The sequence below is a fragment of the Sander lucioperca genome, chromosome 8 (genome assembly GCF_008315115.2).
Source record: "Sander lucioperca isolate FBNREF2018 chromosome 8, SLUC_FBN_1.2, whole genome shotgun sequence".
NCBI classification, from domain to species: Eukaryota; Metazoa; Chordata; class Actinopteri; order Perciformes; family Percidae; genus Sander; species Sander lucioperca.
Window position 1 is genome coordinate 38311199 of NC_050180.1, and position 15185 is coordinate 38326383.

Below are 15185 nucleotides of genomic sequence, written 5' to 3' on the forward strand. Positions count from 1 at the left end.
CTAACCTGTTTCTCTGCACTACTTTGATTGTTGTTTTGGTCAGTAAATGTTGGACTTAATAAGTCTAAATATAAATAAAATAAATATGACCTCATCTGTTATATGGAGTTCTCTTGTATGTAATACAATTGTAATGCACTTTTGCTGTAGAAGAGCATTTTTAAATCTCCACTAATCAATGAATCAATTTATTACATGTAATGTGAAGCGGTCACTCCCAGTGATGAACAGAGAGAGAATTATCCCCTAACTCTGCAGCTCTGCTGTGTTTTTTAGTCTCTTTTAGCTAATTTTCACAGGCACATTAACGGTGTGGTTGAGTCTCAGTGCTCTCTCATCAAACAGCAAACCCACTGTAAACTACCTGCCCAGAACTAAACAGCAGACAGGCACAATTAGCAACTAGCTGTTGAAGAAGATGAAACATCTAGCAGCTTAAATTTTTCTCAGAAGTTGGTGGAGACCAAAACGGAGCAAAAAAAGAACGTTATGTGCTGTGTGTGTGTGTGTGTGCGCGTATATCTACAGTGCTGGCAGCTGCTGTCAATCTGGTTCTTTTTATGTACGCTTTATAATATAGCATGTAATATATCAAACTGGACTCCAACCCGGCTCATTAATAAGAATCTGAAATCATTTTACAGCTCCAGTATCCACTTGTCAAATTACCCCTGCCTTGACACTTTTGGTTTTATTTATTTCGAATGACTGCAAGTAACAACTAAAATTATAATCAACCTAATCTGTAAACTAAAAAGATCTACTCAGCAGACTGATTGAGCTCAGCTTCCCTGTCTTGTGGCAGAGATAAAAAAAATGCAATGACCTGAAACACTGTTGATTCTTGAATCTTCCCAGTGTGCAGCACATTTGAAGCTCTAGTAATCACAGGTCATCTTGTGTGATTGGCCTGCACAACAACAAAGGAAATGGGAATAATGTAACCACAGAGAAGCAGCTGAAGAGCTTCTTGTTCACTTTCTCATTTTGAAAGATGGACATTCTCCACTCAATGGCACTTACACAACCACAGAGTTACAAAACCAAGTGCTCAATAGAGAATATGAAGCATAGTGTCGGTACTGTTCAGAAAAACAGCTAGATTTATTGTTCTTTCAAATGCCTAAGACGGCAGTTTTATTATCTGTTTATATTTATATCACTTCCCTTTATTTTATATTTTCATACAAAATTACCAATTTATATTTTTCTTGTGTTGTAGGAATTAAGCCAGGTGATAAGTAATTTTTAGCTACCCCTTTTGTGCAGCAGACAGAATGTCTTTCTATCCAGATGGTTAGAGCAGTCTTTAAGGAGTCTGGAAAAACCTTCAGAACAGCGGTAAAGTGTTGTTAAATGACCTGTGCTTTAGCTATGCTGGCATGACAATGTATGTCAATTGTCGGTCTGGCGGTCAATTGGTTAACCATTTTGATCCAATTAATTGTATGTATTGCCATGGAATTTTGTACAGGCATCCATGGTGCCCAAAGGATCCATCTGTCTGACTTTAGTGATCCTCTAACTTTTTAATCTAGCACTACCAGCAGTCAAAATTTTCATTTGTCGAGTAATATAGCCTATCTTGACATCTACTGGACAAATTGGCACAAGTGTTGTACAAACATTCATGGTTCCCAGACAATAAATCCTAATGGTTTTGATGATGATGATGATCCCCTGATTTTACCTATGGAGGCACCATGGCATCAACATTCGTAGTTTTAAAGTGAAATGTCTCCATAACTATATGGATTGCCATACAATTTTGTACAGATAGCTCTTTTCCAGAACCGAAACATATCACCCGTAGCCTGGAGCTTCTCATAACCTGAACTTCTCGGAACCAGAAAATGTGATACCACTTCAGATACCAGAAAAAATGTTGTCATTGTAATGTGTTGTTGGGTCAGCACATGCAGTCTGATGTGGGATAGACAATGGAAAATGGGTGGCTAATATATAAGGGCCCCACTCACAGCAAGAGGTCAACAGAACAAAGAGGTCATATAATGATAATGCATGAGAGGCTGAAACTGAGGCCATTTCTGCTGTAATGTTAAGCCTTGAGGCTTAACTGTGGCCATGCTGTACATGCATCCATGCTGTAGGCTGTCTTCATATAACTAATTTGAGATGTCACATGTGCAGGCCTATGTGTTGAAACCACCTAGTGTAATTTCGTACTAGATCAAATATTGTAAAGAACAGTGGATTTAATGAAGAGCATCAGTCTCCAGCTCTTGTTAACTACACCTGTCTTGATTAAGTCCTATTTAATAATTAACCTTGTCCATTCGGCTTCATGTGACTCTGTAATGTACCAGTAGAAAATTGCTCCTAAAACTGCTCTTTGTCTACATCCACGACAGCAGCACTACTTCTCTGATTTTCATAATGTATCTTTAAAATTCCATGATTTGATGAGCAACACTGGCACTGTGTCTTACCACTGCTCTGAAATAATGGATAATGAGGTTCCTCATGGTGGCCACTTAGTGACCAGTCTACTTTCACACATATCTCTGTGTGTGTGAACAGCGAAGTGTTTCATTAAGTCCTACAGATCCACTCAGATGTCACTCTATCAAAGAGTCTCGATAAGGACTATAATAGTAAGTAAAATGCAAAAATAAGAGCCTATGTCTATGTCGAAGTTGGTAACCGACTGATCACTGACAAGACAGGACGTTCCTACCATGGAATAGAAGAAGAAGAAGAAGAAATACTTTTATTAATCCTCAAGGGGAAATTACATTACAACATACGTTATTATATAATTCACACAGGCTCGAAATACACACACACATGCACAAACAGGACCTTATACATGCACTAATTGGAGAGATGTCAGAGTGGGGGGGTGCCCATTAAAGGTGCCCGAGCTGTTGGGGATTTGGTGCCTTACTCAGTGCCCAGGAGGTCCAAACTTAGTACTTGGTCCGTACCGGGACTTGAACCGGCAACCCTCCGGTTCCCAAGCCAAGTCCCTAGGGACCTGCTACTACTTGCTACTACCCCCAAACAATCAGTGGAAAAGCGTGAAACCCATGAAAGGATGTGCTCATACTTGTGTACGTCACAAACAAAACAGGGACCCATACCACTTATACAGATGGCTTCAAGATAACGTAACAGGAAACAAAACAGAAATGGGAATTAGAAATGAATGTTTGTATCACCGATGAAATGTGGGAAAAGACATGCCTTGAGGGTCACAAGCTAACAAGACTTCTGTTGTGTTAGCGAGATACAGCAACAGAATTATGCTGGAGAAAATGTGAGAAGTTTGGCGACCATAGCCAGATTGTTCAAAATTATATCAAGCAAATTATTGGAAAAGACCTACCTCTAGAACCAGCAGTCTTTATTCTGGGTGAGACCTCAGAGAATGTTGATACCAAAAACCAAATGTATTTTCTTGGGGTGTTGCTGTTGATCACAAAGAAGATGCTTATATTTGTTATATGATTTATGTATCATGTTCACTTTATGATTGCATATGGAAATAAAGGTTAAGACAAAAAAACAGGGAGTCAAAAACACCACAGGGTACCTTCAAAGCCATGTGCAAGTTTTGAAAATGTCCATCTTGGTGCAGAGCTTAAGTAAATCTGATGTCTTTGGACTGTGGAAATCATGCCAGCGGGAACTTGTTTTCAGTAGGGGGGGCTGCCCTGGATAAGTGCCTGCATGCATGTATTAATGTTTAGAAAATAACTGACTAAATCTGTAACCTCTGTGGAAATAATATTCAATTCAATTTTCAATTCAAAGACCCAACAATTCCAGTAATTCCCCCAAGAGCAAGCATTAGCAGTGGCTAATGCGACAGTGGCGAGGAAAAACTCCCTTTTAGGAAGAAACCTCGGACAGACCCAGGCTCTTGGTAGGCGGTGTCTGATGGTGCCGGTTGGGGATGTACTGAACAGTGGCAATAATAGTCACAAAGATAATGGAACAGTGACTACAAATGGTAGTCGTAGTAGTTCATGTCATAACAAGGCACTGAAGGGCGTTACAGGATGTAGCATGGCACAGCACAGCATGGGCGGGCGTAGCAAGACGCAGACACTTGGCAGGACGCAGCCGGACACTGCAGAGCATCGCAGGACACTGCAGGGCATTGCAGAGCGTAGGACCACAGTTACAGCTCCAACCAAGATCGTGGTGCCACCCTAATCCAAGGGAATATTCTGGGCGGGAAAGAAACTCCGGGGAGTAAACTCCCCAAAGCTAGGTTAGTAACAAGCATTTCTGGGGCAAGGATGCACACAAATGGAAACAAACCTTACCCCGTAGTCTAGAACTATAATAGCATAACTAAGAGAGGCAGGCTAAAGAGAGGTGCCTGGTCAGGCTAGAACTCTCCCCAACCGGATTGGGCTGTACTGGCCTGCCTCTCTCTATTCGCTCCCTAACTATAAGCTTTATCAAAGAGGAGTGTTTTCAGTTTATTCTTAAATATGGTGATGGTGTCTGCCCCCCAAACCCAGACCAGGAGCTGGTTCCACAGGAGAGGAGCTTGATAGCTGAAGGCTCTGGCTCCCATCCTACTTTTAGAGACTCTAGGAACCACGAGAAGCTCTGAATTCTGGGAACGTAGTGCTCTGGTGGGACAGTAAAGTACTAAGAGCTCTTCAAGATATGATGGTGCTTGACCGTTTAGGGCTTTGTAGGTCTGGAGAAGGATTTTAAATTCAATCCTGGATTTTACAGGAAGCCAATGCAGAGAAGCTAATACAGGAGAAATATGATCTCTTTTCTTAGTTCTTGTCAGAACACTGCTGCAGCATTCTGGATCAGCTGGAGAGTCCTAAGGAATTTATTTGAGCATCCTGATAGTAAGGAATTACAGTAGTCCAGCCTAGAAGTAACAAATGCATGGACTAGTTTTTCAGCATCGTTTTGCGACACGATATTCCTAATTTTGGCAATGTTACGAAGATGAAAAAAGGCTGTTCTTGAGGTTTGTTTTAGATGGGCATTGAAGGATAGATCCTGATCAAAAATAACTCCTAGATTTCTAACAGGCCACGGCAAAGCCATCCAGAGTAGCTATATCTTTAGATAATGAAGTTCGGAGGTGTTTGGAGCCCAACACAATCACTTCAGTTTTGTTTGAGTTTAACATCAGAAAATTGTAGATCATCCAAGTTTTTATTTCTTTAATGCACACTTGAAGTTTAGCTAACTGACTGGTTTCGTCTGGCTTGATTGACAAGTATAATTGGGTGTCATCGTCATAGCAGTGAAAGTTAATTGAATGTTTCCTAATAATATTGCCTAGAGGAAGCATATATAGGGAGAATAGAATTGATCCAAGCACTGAGCCTTGAGGAACGCCATGGCTAACTTTAGCGTACTTGGAGGATTTATCGTTGATATTAACAAATTGTGATCGATCAGAGAAATAGGACTTAAACCAGCTTAGTGCGATTCCTTTAATGCCAACTAAATGTTCCAGTCTCTGTAAAAGGATGGTATGGTCAATAGTGTCGAATGCAGCACTAAGATCTAATAAGACAAGTATGGAGAGAAGTCCTTTGTCAGCAGCAATTAGAAGGTCGTTAGTAATTTTCACCAGTGCCGTCTCTGTGCTATGATGCTTTCTAAATCCTGACTGAAAGTCCTCAAATAGACTATTCCTATGTAAAAAAGTCACATAACTGATTAGAGACAACTTTCTCAAGGATCTTGGAGAGAAAGGGAAGATTAGATATAGGTCTATAGTTGGCTAAGACCTCAGGATCGAGGGTGGGTTTTTTCAGAAGAGGTTTTATCACAGCTACTTTAAATGACTGCGGTACATAACCTGTTAATAAAGACATATTGATCATATTTAGTAATGAAGTGTTAACCATGGGTAATGCTTCTTTAAGTAGCCTCGTTGGGATGGGGTCTAAGAGACAGGTAGATGGCTTTGCTGAAGAAACCTTTAGTATTAATTGTTGAAGGTCTATAGGAGAAAAGCAGTCCAAGTATATGTCAGGTCCTGTCGTTCTTTCCAGCACTCCTGCATTCAATGCATATTACAGCAGGATAAACAGAATATTATCCATATGATCGAGGATATTTAAACCTGCCAAAAGGTTTAAATATCCTCGATCCTCGTGGGAACAAGATCATTTGAGCACCTTAATGATATACTGTATAGTGAGGTTTGGAGATTTGTCCTCATGTTCATTAAAAACATCAACTATAATATGAATATGCTGAGCACTTTCTGTCCCTCTCTTTCTCTTTTCCACTCCCATTAACATACTGTAGCATGTGTGACAGTAACATCAGTGTCAGTGTCTCAGGGCAATATGGAGTGTGATACATCCCTCAACAACAAATGGCCATTAGCTTCCCAAAAACTCCTGATGTATGTCCCTGTGGTCATATACATAGGCTGACATAATGGCTACCTATGGGATGCACACACGAGCAATAGAGCATGATGGGAAAGTGTCCTGCAGTCTGGTGGTTTCCAGTACAGCCTTTTGAACTGATTGGTTTGTTGCAGCAGCTGCTTCATCACTATAAATGTTTTGTGGGTTTTCAGCTTTTCTGATATTGGATCGTCCCTGATTGCTGCCTGTGTTTGTGTGTAGTTCTGTTTGATTTGCTTCGGCATCCGTGTAGAAGTGTTACCATTTGATTGCATATGATTGTGTAAATAAAAATGATGTTCTCATCCATCGCGGCTAAAATAAGCAAAACAGAATACAGATGCATCTTCTGCGTCTGGCAGAAAGCTTGTTTTGTTTCTCTGCTTAAAGGATAAGGCTGGCTAAAGTCTATACTTTGACTTTATGAATTTATCCAACAAGACCTCCAAATCATATTACCACATAGGTCGTTTACTCCTACCCTCTAATACGACCCATAGGAGCTTTCACAAATTAGCACCTCTTAGTTTGTGGTTACATGACGAAATTATGCACATGACGTGACGTAGTTCCGTTGTTTAATAAAGACTAATTATTAAACAAAATAAATAAATGTTAAATAAAAACTTTTATTTTCAAACGGGACACGAACACCAGTCTCCTGGCTGAAAGTCTTGTGTTTGTTTGACCCATCTACCTCTTCTCCCACTCATCCTTCCTTAATGGACTTGATTGGTCTTAACATTTATCAACACATCACAACACACTTATCATGTCCACACACTGAAGTTTATTTTGACTCAATCCCACATACACTGTCCTGCTGCTGAAAATACTCACTAAAGCACTAAATGTGTATTAATCTGCAGTGGAAAATAGTCCTTAACAAATGTATCATTTACTCATGATTGTGTAACATGAGCTAACAACTGCAGTACCCAGGTCTTTTAGAAAATGACTTAACTTTTTTGAAAAATGAAACCATATATCTGCAAGACATTTTTAATGATTTACATGTTCAGAAGGAACAAATGAGCTTAGGGCTGAGTGCCACAAACAGGGTAGGGAAGTCTGAAAGAATCGATAGATGGACTTATCTTATGGGATTCGTTGACAATAGACCTTTTTCACAGCAGACATTTTGACTTGTCATAGTAAGAAAAGCACAGGTGTATTCAAAACCATTAATGATGGCTGCACTCCACTTAGGAGAGGCCCTGGTATTGTGCATGCTGACTCACTGAAATAGCTTACTGGGACACTTGATGGAATTGAGCCATCGTTAAGGTTATCAATTTCAGCTGTGATTTTCCTATTATGACAAGTCAAAATGTCTGCTGTGAAAAAGGTCCATACGATAAATATAGGATAACACCAACCTTTATCTTATAGACCAGAGATCTTCAACAGGGGGTCCAGGACCCTTAGGGGGTCCTCAGAGTCAATGCAGGGGGGCCTCCAAAATATTGTTACACTTTAAAAGTTAAAAAAAAAAATTGAAAAGTCTTAACATGAATCCAACATATTATCAGCAAATATAAATCCCCATTGATGTTAGGCTTACTGGCCTATAGGTAAGGTAGCCATCCACAGATACAGTATATTCTAAGAATTCACTCCTCCTCCACTACCTTGGCTTAAAAAATGTTGAAGAACCCTGTTAAGACTAACATCTTCTGTCACTCTTTATATGTTAAAAAAATTGAATGGAAAAAGTCATGTAACCATACTTTTGTCCCTGATAGGTATACTAGAAAAACAACCAGCTCTTCTCCAGAGCTCACTTTGGACAGAAAAAGGATTCCTGATTTTTCGTTGTTTTCTTGTCCGGGTGTTTGTCAAGCTCTGGCATTAACGAGCAAGTCCACATCACTTAGTTGATGAGGCACATCAATGCTCTTCCCCTTATTAACCTCATAACTCAGCTTGCCCTGTCAACAAACCTCACCTTTAAAATGACCCAAACTGTCGCATCTCACATGGTCGATGTAGCTCAAGTGCTGCTTAGGGAATGTTAAAACACCCACAATTCAAAGGGCGTTGCTCAACACTTTTCGACGAATTGTGATCAAATTAGGCTACAATGTTTTCGCTGGAGGAAGTTCACAGCTGCGGAGTTCACTTGGCAGTGCCAATGTCAAATCTGCTTTTTCCTCTGCCTTCTTCTGATTTGATGGGGAGTGCACATCGCTATTAATCCCTTACATTAAAGCTAAGGTAATTGAGTAGGCTAAAAAATATATGAATATTATGAGGCACTATGATCTTTTGTTAAAAGCGGTAAAATACAAGATTTTAAATAAATAAAAAATCCTTTTGTCTTCAGATCAAAACACAAAGTGGAACTATGTTTGTCTCATTCGCAGTCTTACTAAATATCATGTTGTTTGAGCCTTTTTGTGCAAATTAAGTTCTGGTTTTGATCAACGCCTCACCTTTATATTAAGTAGAAGTGACATCAGAATATATAAGTGAAATATACCTATTCGCTGGTTATAACTTCACATCTGAAAATGAATGGAAATACTAAAAATAAAGTAAGGGAGACACATTGCATACCCCATGTAAGCTCTGCAGATGTTAACACAAGTGTGTGGGATATGCAAGCTGTAAAATAGGAACACTAGAGTGAGAACTACCCACCGCTGGCAGCAATAACTAGCTACCGTCCGCTGTCCTCCCGACAAAGTTGTTTCCCAGCGGCGGGAATTGGGGTGTAGGGACCTGCTGCCACTGGCCACCATCCCACTGTACGGCTCATTTTTTGTAGCAGATGGCTGGCTAGTTGGCTTACCTTAGCTAGCTTATTCTGTCATGCTTTCATGCTACACTGGTTACAGCAAATGAGCCTCATCTGGCGATAGCAATGTGCTTTCTACGCTGTGACAAGTGTGTGGATGAAGCATTAAGTTGTTAAATTTGACTCTTTTATCGGCTGGCTAGTTAGCTAGTGGTTAAAAAGGGTGGTTGCAGGTGCATTGGCTCATGTGATCGATCAATCATCGACGTACACTTATGTCTGGACCAATCACTGTACAATGTTTCTCTTGTGCTAGGAATGTACCTAGTCTGAAGTAGAAGTTTAAAAAAATGCCTCAATCCAAGCACTTGGGTAGCTCACGTGGTGGAGCGTGTGCCCTCTCTCCCCTTTCATGTCTGGGCTGTCCTGTCGAATAAAGGCCTAAAATAGCACACACAAAAATCTGTGAAAAAAAATAATAATCTGTGAAAAAAATAAAAAATGTAGTTATTGCGGTGTGGACACAATAAAAAAAATAGGTTATTGAAGTGGGTTCTTAGAGCTATGAAAAGTTGTATTACATGGTTACTTTGCACCTCTGTTATGAAGCAGATTACAGTAACATTGTAGTCTAACTCAGAAGTGAAAGAGAACTGGAATTAACACTAGCGTGCGGCTTGCATTACAAAAGCTTTTCACGCTCCCACTTTTATGCAACAAAGCCTCAGATGTTTTTTCTCTCTATTATATCAGTACCTAATTAAAACAAAACAAAACTAATCAACCTCCTTATCTTCAGAGACAGTGACTGTATATGTGAATGCCTGTTTGATCAAATTACATGACTTTAAACTGTGTCTCTGGGTGCATCGCAGTCACTGTGGAGTCTCTAACAGCTGAGCAGCTCATGCTCAACAACAAATCGAATATGTGGCGGGAGACAGATGCTTTCCATTAACACAGAGTGACCAATGCAGCTCATTCAGCGTGAGTCAGAGAAGGCGTAAATGAGAGAGGAGGGATTACGTACTTTGTGTGCAGCAGCTGGAAAAAAGAACAAAACAACATGACACATGACATATTTTCTGTGTCTGATAATTTCCCATGTGCCCATATAATGTCTCTGTAAATGTGATCATGTGATCATGAAACACACAAAAACTGAAATTGATCACGGTGTAATTGAGTTGTTAAACATGCATACAGTAGTGCTTTTTCATTTTTTACCTCTGTCACTTAGGTCCCTTCTGGCAGTTCCAGTCATAGTTTCTACCTCTGAATAACTTCTTGAGAAGAGTGTGTGTTCCTTATGTGCATGTTTTTTTTTTTTTATTATTATTCATTTAAAGACACCGTACAGGGATACAACACTTTACATTTTCACATAACAAATTAGGATCCACACATACTTTGTTTTGGCAACATCATCCCTGAATTGGATGACTTTCCAGCAGCCTTTATGTGCATGAGGGAAGGTGTTCGTTTTTAATTTGACACACTTGTTAGATTCAAGCAATCATGAAATCTCCATTCAACCTTCTCCATGATTTGCACTTTTCAATAAAACAAACCTTTGGAGCCCACAAGGAGTTAAGGTTAACAACACGTATACACAATAATGGTCCTTCCTGATGAAGCACCTTACCCACAGCTTCAGTAAAAACACTTTTACTATTGATGTCAAAGCAAAACCAAACTGGATTATCTGCAAAACAATACTGAACAACATCCCACAACTCAGTGTGACGTCTATCCGCAGATCTGAGTCAAGAAACCATTTATTTGTATAGACAATGATTTGGATACATTCAGGTGGAGGAAGTGTTGTAGAAATGCATAAACACACACATTGGTTTCAACCACAACAATGTGATTTTAATGAAATGAAGAATTATTGGATGTTGAAGATGAATGAGCGTGGGGGAGGAAGTTGTCCATTTTACGCCAGTCCAGGATTGATATATTGAAGGCCAGGGAGGAGGAGACTCTGTGTTGGGGATCCATCTTAGGAGCTGAGTCACCCGAACTAATTTACGGGCTTCAGACAGTACCTGGAAAAGGAGAGATTGGAGAGGTGCACAAGACTGAATACGAGGGGATGATAGGGGGGAAAAGAGGGTGAGTGGATGTGAATAGGGATGGGCAGAGGGAGGGATGAGGTATGGAGGGAAATGGATGAGGAGGAAGGAAAGGGAGGGTTGACAGATGATTAGGGGTGCTGTTGAGGCATGTCCCTGCTCCCAAACCTAAGTTAACTAGTTCACATCATATGTTTTCAAAGATACCAATTATGTGAAATGAGATGATTTTAACAACCTTAGAGCTACTCAGGATATCACATCTCTCTTGCATCAATTTCAACCTGTCCCTTACAATTCCCCTAACTTCATGGGAGTGCAATACTGAAACACTTGGGTGCCTTTTGAAACATATTCCTACCAGACACCAGCAAAAAGTTGATGGTGTCACTTACACGTTTTTTTCTGGGTTGTCTGATCAAGAAGATCTGAACCTGTTGTAAAGTTCACATCACCAGCAGGTATCTATATGCTAACCTTCAGGCGAGCCAGAGGTGTTGTCACTGTGGCGTCCAGCAGAAATGAAGAAGCGGAGAGTGTGAGCTCTGATAGCCATTGACAGCTGTTGATTGGTGACACCCAGGAACATGTGTCATGACTCATGACCCATGGCAGCCTATACCCACATAAGATTCTCCCTCCATTTCTGTTTTGAAATCTAGGCTTAAGACACATTTTTACTCGCTGGCCGTTTTAACACACTAATATCTCAATCTGTTATCATGTCTATAATTCTATGTGCAAATTGCTGCTTGTTGTCGTTGGGATGTTCTTTTTGTGTTTCTTTCTACTTTATTTTTTACATTTCAATGTTCTTTTATGCAGCACCTTGGTGCTTTTTTGTACAGCACTTTGGTCAGCTTAAGCTGTGTTAAAATGTGCTCTAGAAATAAACTTTACTTACTTACAACCACCTAAAAATTGAGAGAACTTAGTCAATAAAGTTTTATTTTCACCTTGGTATGTCATATAATGAAATTCTTGCTCCTCTAGTGCAAAAACACAGGATTGTCCTTGGCAGGAATCATCTACTGCATTTCATTGCAGCTTCAAAGAATTTGAATCACGTCACAGTTTCAACTGGAAGCATCAGAATGTCTGATATTTGTTCCTGACTGACTGTGTTGTACACAGTCATGCAGTGACTCATGACAGAACAGAACGAAGTCTATCTTTATGGCCTGATTAGGAACAACACATTCCGAGAATCAGGCAGAGCAACACTGTGAGTCTGGCAAGAATCGATTTGTCAGCCATCCCTGTCGATCAATAACAGACTACCATAAAACTTGAGGAATTTTATTGGTATGAGAGCTTATTAGCAGCTCGGTAACACTATCCACTACTGACCCATGTGTTTCATAGAAAAACAGGAACATTTTTAACATTTATTATTCCATCAGAAAGTTTAGTATGCATTTATTTGACAGAGTAAAAGTTCTCTGAATGAAGAACTGATCCTAATTGCAGTATAGATGGAAGAATATATCGATCCCACACAGGGATATTGAAGAATATGAACTAGGATTTAGTAAATGTAAACTTTACATTATAAAACATATTATACAAATTGATCGTTTCAATAGAAAGTGACTTGTATCGTCGAATGATATGTCGCACAAAGTGCAATTGCTCTTGGGGGAATAGTTGCATCACTGTAAATCACAAAGTGTGGTCTAGACCTACTCTATATGGAAAGTGTCCTGAGATAACTTCTGTTACAATTTGACACTTTAAATAAAATTGAATTGAAAATTGAATTGAATTTATTTTCAAGAAAAATAATAGCTGATATTGTTACGGGGAATTGATTAATTAAGCCAAACTGGATAAAAACAATTGTGTAAAGGAAGAAAGTTCCATCTGACAAACCATAGGAACCTGACTAGACTTCAACAGCTGTGTGTCTAAACCACATGGCGTCTCCAGAATTCAGACTGCCATCTTGTGGTACACTCAGCTGCTTGCATTATGCGAGAGATACCTGTTTGCAGTACAAAAGTGCAGACAAACCACATCTGGAAATACATGTTTTTTTTACTGGAAAGGATGAACATTTGCAATCTGAAAAATAACTAAAGCTGTCAGATAAATGTTGTGTAGTAAAAAGTGAATATTATCTCCAAGATGTAGTGGAATAGACGTATAAAGTTACTGTACATCAAAGTTGGGTGAATGGCAGGAGCAAGAAACAGGTGAACAGATGAAGCATGGTGGGAAGGTGAGAAGTTCTGAGGTTGTCAGCATTGTCTCAGGTTGTCTGAGCATGTGTCATCTGACAATATTTGGACTGAATTCTTGACCCGTTGAATAATGAATAACCAGAATATCTTAAAAAAATTCAATAAGAAAAATCTAAATACCAAGGTTTTTGGGGTTCTATAGCAGTTTGCCTGCTGTCTGATAAAAGCTATAGTCCCTTTTTTTTTAACAGTAAGAACAAATCAAATATCACATCTTCTACGGTGTTTTTTTACTGCTCATTCTGGCGTGGAAAAAAAACACTTATTACATCTTATTTGAAAAAGTGATAACCTCTTAGTTGTGTCAGACTGAAGCCAGAGGTGTGCTAGAGAGCATTGCTATTATAGTGAATGCAATAACCTTTCCATAAAAAAAGGAAATTGGAACATCATGGGTGAAGACAGAAGCATTTTAGTGTCATTGTTCAAATTGTTAAAGGATGTTGTCAAACAGAAAATTGAATGAGGAAATTTGATTTTATAACCTTGCCTTGTGTGTGTGTGTGTGTGTGTGTGTGTGTGTGTGTGTGTATGTGTGTGTGTGTGTGTGTGTGTGTGTGTGTGTGTGCACTTGGCAGAGGTAGATGATAGGAGTCAGAGAGTTTCAGTTATACAACTATTTTGATATTTGCTATTTGATATTTATCATGAAAAAGGAGCATTCAGTACATAAATCCAGAATAGACAATGCAGCCACCATAGGGGTCCAATCACAATCCTGCTATTTAATCCAATGTATCTTGATTGAAGTGTTTTTAATTACTTTATTTTACCAGAAAACAAACAGCTTCTGTATGTAAACCTGCACTTTCTGTATGTAAATCCTGTACTCTGTATTTCCTATTGAATTATTTTCTATTTGTTTGTACTTTTTTATTCTATAATTTATAGCATGTTCTATATTGCCTATACTGTATACTTTAGGTTAAAAAAGGGAAGCTTACAACATTTACTCAAATTTCTATTATATTATAGAATGATATAGAATGTTGGGATATTTTCAGGGCTGCTACAATTCGTGTTGGCTTGCATTTGTGAGAGAAATATCTTCAGCTCTCATGTGACTGAAAAAACCTCACACATTGTCCCACAAAAAAAGGGGATGGAGATAAAACATTTTTTTTTTTAAAAAGCATATTCTTGCCCTACAAACTTATTCCAAAGATAATGATGATGTTGCTTTTAACTTGTACTATTTTTGTCAATTGACTTAATTGAAATGATAACATCTAAACTCCTCATTAGGTGTAGCTGCCACCCTCACATTTTTATGTTATACACACTGACATTACATCCTTCTAAATCATTACTGAAAAGCTAATGCCTAAAATAATTATAGTTTTATAGAAACTATTCATCATTGTCCCCTCATGTTTTGACATACTTTACTAACAGCCTCTGGTATATGAAGTGTTCGAGCATTTCTATTTCAATTATGAAATCTGTGTCAAGAAATTACAAAACGCCAAGAATAGATGTTTAAAATGAGGGTCACGCAAGCCTGTTTCATAAGATAATGAACTAGGGTAGAAAACAAGTCTTGTATGAAAAATGAACCGTATCATAACGCTATCACTTGCTCCATGTGGTGTTTATGTATATTAGTGTGGGTGTGCGTATGGATGGTTTACCTGTGTCTGCACATGTCTGTACCTGTGTGAGTGGGCAGGTTATGTGACACTCCATGATACCTTATTATCAAGAGATTCATCTTGGTGCTGCCTCTCCTTTAGTTCCAACACCCCCT